At 37.7% G+C, this 11,350-nt stretch overlaps 1 long non-coding RNA gene across 1 annotated transcript; it reads left to right on the top strand.

Moving 5' to 3' along the window:
• Nucleotides 1-1,022: 1,022 nt before the first annotated feature.
• On the top strand, nucleotides 1,023-9,847 carry LOC114455604 (uncharacterized). The gene is made up of 3 exons (XR_003672745.1): nucleotides 1,023-1,034; nucleotides 3,097-3,099; nucleotides 9,699-9,847. It is a non-coding gene; the product is annotated as an uncharacterized LOC114455604 (long non-coding RNA).
• Nucleotides 9,848-11,350: the final 1,503 nt, after the last annotated feature.

The following is an 11,350-nucleotide window of genomic DNA, read 5'->3' as shown; positions in this document are numbered from 1 at the left end:
AATGGTTCAGAAGGGAATTAAAGGGACAGCCGATCTTTCACGGGCAATACGGATTATCGGAAATCCAGATCCCCGCCCCCCCTCCACAGTGGACACAACCTTTAAGAGATGGGAAGGCAGAGGCCTAAAGGTTATTGATCAGCTGTTCTGTGATGACGTTCTACAGCCATTCTCATATCTTCAAGACAAGTTCTCTCTACCTCAAAGTGATATGTTTCGTTACTTTCAGATTAGACACTATATCACAAACCATAAAAATTCGAATACAATTAAAACTACCCCATCAAATGTTGAAACTTACCTGATTAATATAATAAAACATTATCTACCCAACAAAAAACATGTTTCCGATTTATACAGAAACCTGCTACTGGACACATCAGATTATACTAACTATATTAAAAATAAATGGGAGCTGGAGTTGAATATTATAATAGAGGATGGAGAGTGGGAAACCTTTGTAGTGGCTGCCATAAAGGAATTAATAGTAACATGTGGAAGGAGTTTGATTGGAAGACAAAGATAAGGTTCTTTAACACACCTTTGGTGGTTTCTAAATTTGTTGACCACCCAGATGCAAGAATATGTTGGAGAGGATGTGGAATGGTTGGTGACCATTCTCATATATTCTGGGACTGCCCAATCTTGGTTCCTTTCTGGAGAGGTGTAAAAATGGAGATAGATAAGGTTCTGGGAGTTGATTTATTATACACGCCGAGCCAGTTTCTTCTTGATTTGACTCCCAAAGACACGTATACAAAAGATCAAAGGTACCTGCTACATGTGCTCCTGATGACTGCTAGGAAAATGGTAACAATAAAGTGGAGGAATCCACAGCCACCAACCGTTGTACAATGGAAGCAAAGAGTGAGAGAGGTGTATAGAATGGAGGCTTTAACAGCAAAGTTGCAGTTGAAGTATGAGGTCTTCATGAGGAGATGGTCACCCATAGAGAGATACCTGGGTAACTGAGGGGTCTACACTTTTCTGTAATGTTTTGATTTGCCATCAATCGATTTGTGTATTTGTATCATGTCAGCTTTGTTCGGTTTTCTGGGATCCAACATGTTTTTTTCTTATTTTATTTTACTATAATGTATTAGTCAAATTTCTTTATTTTTTCTTACATTGCTGTGCATGCTCTGTCTTGCTGTCGAGGAACGTTCTGTAACGTCATTTCTCATGTTTACTATTAAAAAGAGAAAAATAAAGTTCTTAAAAAAAAAAAAACTAGTATACTGTCTCCAATCTGGCACAACCCTGACTTTAGAAACAGAAAAACACCGCTCTATCTAAAAACATGGGAAGAGCGGAATTATTCATCTCCAAGACCTCTTCGAAAATGATAAGCTCAGGACATATAACAATCTAACCCAAACATTTAATATAAATAAAAGTAATTTTCTTCAATACCTACAAGTAACAGAGACAATTAAGAAAAATACGGCAATAGAGTTAATCACCTTGCAACCTCCAGAACTGGCCATATATATGAAAAATATCTCAACAAAAACAAAAAAACTCTCAAACATATACAGAGCACTCTTGAACACTAACTCTAATCACTTACCAATCGCTAAATGTGAAGCTGAACTCTCAATCACCACGAACACCGATTTCTGGACAGAAAATTGGTGCAATACCTTTAAGATGACTAAAAACACAAATCTTCAGCTAATTCAATACAAGGTCCTCCACAGATCCCACATTACCCAACAGAAAATGTATAAAATGGGCTTCTCCCCAACAGACATCTGCTCTCAGTGCACCCAGGGAACAGCTGATTCATATTTACATGCCGTATGGCTTTGTTCCCCAGTTCAACAGTTTTGGTTTCTAATCACTGAAAAACTGTCCTCCATTTTGGACTACAGGATTCCTCTATCTCCAAATCTATGTCTGTTAGGAGACCTGACTATGCTTGATATTCCAGTAAACCAATCACAATCCATCCTTGCGGCACTCGCCATAGCAAAAAAAAAAACAATATTAGTGAATTGGAAAGATAAAAAATCATTAAGCATAAATCAATGGCGAAATCTCCTCATTAGGGATGTAACGATTCACTCAACTCCCGATACGATTCGATTCACGATACTGGGTTCACGATACGATTCTCTCACGATTCATTTTACATAATGGGAATGTAGACAAATGACTGAAAAATATTCCTTTATTTTTTTGGGGGAAAAAAAACTAGAAAATATTGTACTATTTTCCCTTTATTTTTCATTGTCAAAAGAATTCCTTGATAAACTATTCAAACAATGCAATTTAACTAAAAATAAATCTTGAATTAAATAAATTAAGGAATAATGCAAATGAAGAAGAAGCCTATTCATTTAAATTCTGGTTCCATAGTAAACAATACAAAACTGCATAATAGTTATTTTAATTTTTAGAAGTGCAACTGAAAATGTATTTTGTGCCTTAACAATTGGACTTTTAAAAAAAAAAAAAAAAACAGTCATTGCACTGATCTACGTCAGATATTTGTTTGAACCAGCAGAGGGCACTGGTAACCCAGTGGTCGGTTGGGATGCAGCTAAGTGCAGTGAAGAAGAGATGCTATGCTAGCAGACAGAGCTAATAGAAAAACGTGACTTTTACAGATATTCACTTAATATTACAAATATTATTTTGGTGCTAAAGGGGTAAGGAATCATTTATGAACATGTTTAAGAGTAGAAGGCGGCCAGAAAGAAAGTATTAGCAGATTTCGCCTGCCGCCATTACTTCTGGATAGCGCCCTCTGCTGATTAAAAAAAGTACTGCGATTCAATTTTCACAGCATCGATGTGAACCTTGATACCTATGAATCGATTTTTAACTGCCTTACGATTAATCGTTACATCCCTACTCCTCATAGAATTTTTTTCCATGGAAAAGATGTCTGCTCTCAGAAAAAATAAAATAACCTGCTTTGAGGAGCGTTGGACTCCTTTTCTAATTGCATTGAATCTTGATTTTTCATTTTTAGCCTGATGATCTAGCCTGCAAGCAACTGCCAGCACCACTCTTTACTAACACACTGATCTAACTGTAGTCCCGGACCTCCATGGGCTTGTGGGGTGCCCTTGACCTGGGTGGCTTGAGTGGGTTGCTGGGGTGTTTTGGGTGCCTCTGCGAGGGCGTGCATCCCTTTCGGGTGCTCTCGTGGTCCCTGTGCGGTTTGGTGTTGCTCTCCTGCCCCCTTCGTACACGTCTGGGTGGCCCTTGGGGCTGGGGGCCTGCGTGTTTCTCTGCCACTCTTTCCTCTTGCTCTCTGTCCCCCTGTCTCATCCTCCCCCCTCCTCCGCCTTTGCTCTGCGCCTGCTCTCTCGTTGGGTTTGGCGTGGGGGGGCTCCTGTCGGCCCGGGATGCTGGTGGGGGGGCTGTGGCCTTCGCTTGGGGGGCGGGTGTGGCTGCGCCGGGTGGTTAGCATGGGGGTTGGCTCGTCTGGGGGCCTGGGGTGGTGGGGTTCATGGCTTCGGGACGGGGGGGGGGTCCGGGGTGGTGGTGGCTGCTCTTGGGGGCGGCGATAAAAAAGAAAAAAAAAAAAAGAATAAAATCATTACAGGCCTAAAGATAACACCCAGGAGTTACGCGAGTGCGTTAAGACTGAGTGACGAAGACACAAAATCGATTGAACAGGTCATTGATTACTTGGAATCGAAGGACATTGTGTTGAACCCTGACAACATCAACTCCTGCTAACTCCTTCCAAAGCGTAATGATAACAGAGCTGTAAAAATCACCTTCACAAATGTGAAATTTAAAGGAGAACTACTGAAGCAAGGCAAGAAACTGAAGGAAACGAAGGTGTTAATGAACGAAAACCTGACAAAACAAAATGCAAGCATCGCATGGAAGGCACGCCAAATAAAAAAAGGAGGAAAAATTCTAAAGACGTGGACAAGAAACTGCAGAATTTATATCACACCACTGGGAGAAGAGAACGGAAAACCAATCTTCATCAAAACGATGGAAGACTTGGGAAAATACGAAGGATCCACCTAAATAACAACATTACTGATGGTAATCATGGACATGGACCCAGATCTATATAAACACTGGAAACAAAACTCAGACTGTGCTTACTTTACAGACACTGAATTCAATGTGGAAACCAAGAGTAAAAAAGGTCTGTCACTTATTCATTTCAATTGTCATAGTATGTATGCAAATTTTGAACACATTAAGGATTACATTACTACCTTGTACAAGTTTGAAATAATAGCACTGTCAGAAACTTGGCTAAATGAACAAAAAGGTATGAACTTGACAATATAAGGATATAAATTTGTCTGTAAGAACAGATTACATAAACCAGGTGGTGGAGTGGCATTATACATAAAAGATAACAATGAAATGGAGATACTAGAATCGATGAGTACAACTGTGGAAGGAGTATTGGAATGTTTAACATTAAAAATAACGAGACCAAAGGGAGAGAACATATTAATCTGCTGTTTGTATCGAGCTCCTAATTGCAAAATAGACATATTTAATGAGAACCTAACGAAAATAAAAAGGCTAAACACAAGAACAGATTGATCTGTGGAGACTTCAATATAAATATTCTAAATCCCTTAAAAAACACACACATCGAAGACTTCATTAACTACATGTACACAAATGGACTAAAACCTCTTATAACGAAACCAACTAGAATCAATAAACACAGCTCAACACTGATAGATAACATCTTCACAAACATACAAAATTCAGATCTAACCAATGGAATATTAATAAATGACATCTCTGACCATCTACCAATATTTACAATATTTAATACTAACGACAACATCTACCTAGAAACACTAGAACCAAAAACATACAAAAGACTGGAAGGAGAAAAACAGCTAGAAAACTTTAAACAACAGATAAGAAAAGAAACGTAGAAGGAGGTTTTTACAAAACAAGATGTGAACATTGCATATGACACATTCACAGACATAATAACTACAATAAATGATAAATGCTGCCCTTTGAAACAAATAACAATCAAACGTAAGACAAACAAAATACCATAGATTGATAAAAAATTAGCAAACGCATGCAAAAAAAAAATACATTATATAAAAAATATCTTAAAGACAAAACATTGAAAACAGAACTACGATACAAAAAATACAGAAACAAAGTCAACACTCTCCTAAGAGAAAAAAAGAATATTATTAAAAGAAAATAAAAACAAAAAACAAAAACTTTGGGAAATTATAAATTCCATAACTATGCGTAAAAGCAAAGAAGAAGCCACAGACCACTTTATAATAAACAACTTAAAGAATACAATAAGAATAAAATCGCAGAAGAACTTAATAATTTCTTTATAAATATTGGAATAGAGACTGGGAGAGGAATCTATCAACATCCAACACTTAAATGGAACCATTTTGACAGTGAGAATATAGAAAATAATAACTATTTAACACTTGAAGAAGTAACAGAAGCAGAGGTGAAAGCAATCATTACAAACTGTAATTCAAAAAAATCCAGAGACGTTAATAATCTAACTATGAGTCTATTAAAAACTATAACAGCTGAAATAACACCACCACTAACATATATCAGCAATCTCTAATTCAAAAATGGTATTTTCCCTGACCAAATGAAAATCACAAAAATCAGACCAATCCACAAGAGTGGAGACAAACGAGATTTCACCAAATATCGACCTATTTCAATATTACCGCAATTATCAAAAATTCTAGAAAAACTGTTCATGAAAAGGCTGGACAAATTCATAGAAGAGAATAAAATATTACATGAAGGCCAATATGGATTCAGAAAAGGACGTTCAACAGCAATGGCTATAACTGATACCACGGAAAATATAAGAGATGCTTTAGAAAATAATTTATTTGTATTCAGCATTTTTTTGGACCTTAAAAAAGCATTTGACACAATAAACCATGATATTCTGGAGGAAAAACTTCAAAACTACAGCATTAGGCACAACGCCTTAAACTGGGTTAAAAGTTATATGAGAACTAAGAGACAATATGTGGACTTTGAACAAAACATATCAATATGCCAAACCATACAATGTGGTGTACCACAGGGTTCAATTTTAGGGCCAAAACTGTTCATTCTATATATAAACGACATTTTCAAAGTCTCAAATTGCCTTAAACTAACGCTGTTTGCAGACGACACAACCAACCTATGTTCAGGTAAAGACATTAAAACTCTAATAGAAACGACGAATGAGGAACTATCAAAAATCCAAACATGGCTCAATGTAAATAAACTAGCCCTAAACGTTAGCAAAACAAAATTCATCAGCTTTGGAAATAAAAAAATAACAGAAAATATTAGACTGAAAGTAGACATGGATATAATAGAACAAGTAAAAGAATATAGAGCACTAGGAGTGTGGATAGATGAGAAACTGACCTGGAAAAAACACATACAAGTAGTTAAAAACAAAGTTGCTAAAAGCAGCTTCATCCTATGGAAATGACAACAAATACTACAAACCACATCACTGAAGACAATCTATTCTTCCCTTGTTGGGTCACATTTAAATTACTGCTCAGAAATCTGGGGAAACACCTACAAAACGTATCTTAAACCTTTATTTAAACTTAAAAAAAAAAAGCAATTATAATTCTATATAAAGCACCACACAACACACACACAAATGAACTATTTGAAAAGGCCAAATACCTAAAACTGCAAGAAATAATAAACTATAACACACACATTCTAACATTTAGGGCCTCACTTAAAACACTCCCATATCAAATACAAAAACGTTTCACATACAAACACACTGCTTATGAACTAAGACATAATAATGTGTTTATACAAGAAAGGGTTAAATCTAACATTGGAAAACACAGCACTGTTAATAGAGCTATTACCAGCTGGAATAACCTTGATGTAGAGACAAAACAAGCTGCAAACTTGACTAGATATAAAGAAAAAACTCAATTTTTACACGAAAACGAGATCAACACATCAATGAGATGGAATTTATCAACTGGTCAATGAACACAATCGACTCAATCTTCACGAACAGAAGATCACAACAACAGGAACCAGCGTGTCCAATAGAGACGTTCCTGAGTGGTAAAGAAGATGAACTTTTCTTTTGAACAACGATGGAGAGGAGGAGGAATAAAAAAGACACTGACTACAGAGAATAAATCCTACATAAAAGACAAAAAAAGAAAAAAAAATGTAATTGTGCTCAGAACCAAAGACTGTTTGACCAGAGAAACAAGCTTTGATGTAAATTTTCTGCTTCTCTCGTCTCCTTTTTAGGCATGAACAAAAAAAAACAAAAAAAAAAAGGAATAACAACTTCTGTGAATGTCGGAAATAAACTGAATAAATAAATAAATTAAAAAAAACATTACAGCAATCGAAACAAAATGGAGGTCTACAACTCCCACACTTCAAGTACTGGGCAGCACAAATAAGATCCATAATGTGTTATACACACACACAATCACACACACACACACACACACACAGGAGGAGGAGGTGATTCGGGGAGGGACTCTGGGTGATTAATCTCACCTGTTTATTTCCAGAAGAAGAAGAAGAAGACTCGTGCAGAGGTGTGTGTGTGTGTGTGTGTGTGTGTGTGTGTGTGTGTGTGTGTGTGTGTGTGTGTGTGTGTGTGTGTGTGTGTGTGTGTGTGTGTGTGTGTGTGTGTGTGTGTGTGTGTGTGTGTGAAGAAGCTGCTCTCACACACAGGTACATTTATTCAGAACCTTGTTTGATGCATTTTTAAAATATGTATTTTCCATTTTAATTTCCATGATCTGGTTAGATGATCTGGTTAGATGATCTGGTTAGATGATCTGGTTAGATGATCTGGTTAGATGATCTGGTTAGACCAGGGGTGCTCACACTTTTTCAGCATGTGAGCTACTTATAAAATGACCAAGTCACAATGATCTACCCCAGATCTACCCACCACAAAAATGCAAAACAAATATTTCACATATATTTATTTTCACATATATTGAGGATTCTTTACATGTACAATGTATGCTGATGTACCTAGCATAACCGCATGAGCTAATTTTGCACAACACAACATAATTAACTATGAACATTTTTTGTAATTACCTGAGTTTACTTTGATGACTTGCACTGAACTGAATCAGCGAGGGATGCAAAGTCCGGACAGTAGCTGCTGACAGTCAGCCTCAAACACACTTCCAAATGTTCATCAGTCATGGTGGAACGGTACTTGGACTTAATGGTCTTCATGTAAGAAAAGGCTGACTCACATAAATAAGTGGAGGTAGCACATTTCCTCATGTTGGGGTACTTTACCTCTGTGAGTAAGTTCCAGAACTGTCCATGAGCTCTTGACTTCAGCTCAATGTCGGCTTGTAGAGTCTAAATCTCATCTTCCTCTCCAGAAGAGTTCAGGTCAAACAGTGTTGTAATTTTTGATGCGAGTGAATCAACATCAGCATCTTCCTGAAACAGATAGCACATGAATGTAGCGACTGGCTCGAGCAAAGAAAAGTCTTGAAAGCGTTTGTCAAACTCTGGGAAAGCATCGTCCTACCTGCACTTGGCAATAAATCCAACCATTGCTGGGGCTCCATCCGTGGTGATAGACACCAGTTTGTACACTGGGAGCTGAGTTTTCTCAATAAAGTTTTTAAATATGTCCTCACGTGTGTTCTTTCATGGGAAGTACTGTTAATAGCTCCTCTTTTGCAGTGATATCACTAAACACCATATGAATGAAAATGCACATCTCGGCTGTGTCACTCACGTCAGTAAATTTGTCCAACCTCAGTGAGAAACACTCACAATCTCCGATGTCCTTCCACATTTGTTGGGTTACGTCCTTAGCCATGGCTTCACAGCGCTGTGTAACTGTACTTCTTGACAGCTGCAGAGCTTTGATTGAAGATAATATTTCTACCTTATTTTTAGTCTGGAAACAATGATTCAGCTGCTTTAACGAATGCCTCTTTTACCATCTCTCCATCTTGGAAGGACTTCATGTTATTATCGATGACGTGACTCACCCTGAACGATGCTTCGGTGGTAACTTTTGCTTTTGAAGTATGTTTTGTGAAAAATGACAACTGGGATTTTAGTTCATTCACTTTCTCTTTCTCAGCTCGCTTTTTGGCAGGAAGTCAGTGTCGTATTTTCCATGAACAGTCTGGAAATGCCGCTCCACATTTCCTTTCTTTGGTATTGCGATGGCAGACTGGCAGATGAGGCAAACGCACTTAGAAAATGACATCGTGAAAAAAAAGTCAACCTCCCATTCTGTATGAAAGTGATACGTTTTTGTCTTCTTACTTGGTTCAGCAGCTCCGCTCATTTTTGATGAATATAGGCTTTGTTTAGCTTAAAATCGGAGGTATCTCGCTGACTAGCTTGTTAGCTTTGCTGCACTTAGCGCCGTTGTTTGCGAATGCGCGGCGACCTAAAGGTCAGGAAAATTCAGTAGTTATGACTGGCTGCCCTGCATGTCAATCAAGTGACGGGATGGATGATAGGATGACATCAGCCGCTGACGTCTGTCTTTTTGATGTCATGCGATCTACAAACACTACCTTTGCGATTGATGTAGTGAGCACCACTGGGTTAGATGATCTGGTTAGATGATCTGGTTAGATGATCTGGTTAGATGATCTGGTTAGATGATCTGGTTAGATGATCTGGTTAGATGATCTGGTTAGATGATCTGGTTAGATGATCTGGTTAGATGATCTGGTTAGATGATCTGGTTAGATCTGTGAAGATAAGCAGGTCTGGTCCTGTTCAGTAGATGATGGAGACCACTGAGAGTTCCAGGGGCCACAGTGAGGGACAGTCAGTGCTGTGGTATCTGTCATTGTGTCCTTGGGCAAGGCACTTCACCCACATTGTCTAGTATGAATGTAGTGTGTGAGTGAGTGGTGGTGTTGGTGGGAGGGGCCTATGGTTCACTATGGCAGCCTCACTTCTGTCAGTCTGCCCCAGGGCATCTGTGGCTACAATAGTAGCTTACCACCACTAAGTGTGGAGTGAAAGAATAATGTCTTAATTCTGTAAAGCAACTTTGAGTGTCTATGATAGTGTTATATATAAAATACAATGCATAATAATATAATGTACATATGTCTAAATGCTACTATATCAGTCTTCATATTACTACTGTATATGATGGTTCTCTGTGAGTAAATAAATGTAAGTATATTTACATCTCTACAGTCTCAGTAGATCAGGACTCCAGACCCACTGGTGTTTATTTATAGTATAGGTTCTATCATCACCTGCAGGAACCCCACAGTCGTTCAGGAGAACCATATCACATGATTAGTGGTTGATCCTGATCAATCACTTTATTACATTTTTTCTGGATTGTTTAAGCACAAAAACTGTTAGTTGAGACACAATGACCACAACATGTAACTCGTGCACCAACCCCCTCAACCAAGTCTGCTAAACAAGCACAATTCCTGCTTTACACTCATTACAATTCTAAAACACATTTTTTTACAACACTACACACAATTCTCTGCATTTGGCATAATTTTCATGACGTAAATCTCTTGTTTTCACAAGGAACATAAAGTGAAGTTGTCCTACTATGACACTGACTCATCACATGGGTAAACACCTGTCACACAGGTTTACAGTTAATAATCAGAGCTTTAGCATCAAAAGTGGTGAGAAATGGACTTTAATCTCTGATGAGATCAAAGCCACTTTGGTTGACCATGTGATCAACCATGTGATCAACCATGGTCTAACAATGAGGGAGGCGGGGCAAAGAGTACAGCCACATTTGAGCAGCTACACTGTAGCATCCATTATCCAGACCTTCAAAATGAGAATAGGTAAGAAATCTACTCTCAATAGAAAACTGCAGTACTGTATATTAATACAGTACTCAATGAGTACAGTAGTACAGGAATGCCTGTGGACTGTTCTATAAAAATAAAGTATGTTTCAAGTATTTGGGAAATGTATTCCTACTTTGCATTCCTACAGTATTTACAGTATTTTACTATTTGTTTGGCAGAACTGAAAGATTACCAACACAAGGTGGTCGGGAACGTCTTCTATCTCCTGAACAGGAAACTGAAATAATCAACACGGTCCTAGAAAATAACGCCATAACATTACAGCAAATACAAAGAAAAATAATAGAAAACAATGACATATTTATAAATATTGATAGGGTCAGTTTATCAACACTGGACCGTGTCTTAAACAGAAATAATGTGAGGATGAAGCAGGTCTACAGGTGACATTTGAACACAATTCAGAGAGAGTCAAAGAATTGTGATATAACTATGTGTAAGTGAGTCCTATACAATCACACAACTAATGCAAACTCTCAACACTGTATAAATGACCTTATACATATTTCACTATTGTAATC

The sequence above is a fragment of the Gouania willdenowi genome, chromosome 21, assembly GCF_900634775.1.
Source record: "Gouania willdenowi chromosome 21, fGouWil2.1, whole genome shotgun sequence".
NCBI classification, from domain to species: domain Eukaryota; kingdom Metazoa; phylum Chordata; class Actinopteri; order Blenniiformes; family Gobiesocidae; genus Gouania; species Gouania willdenowi.
This window is presented reverse-complemented; position numbering and strand designations above follow the sequence as displayed.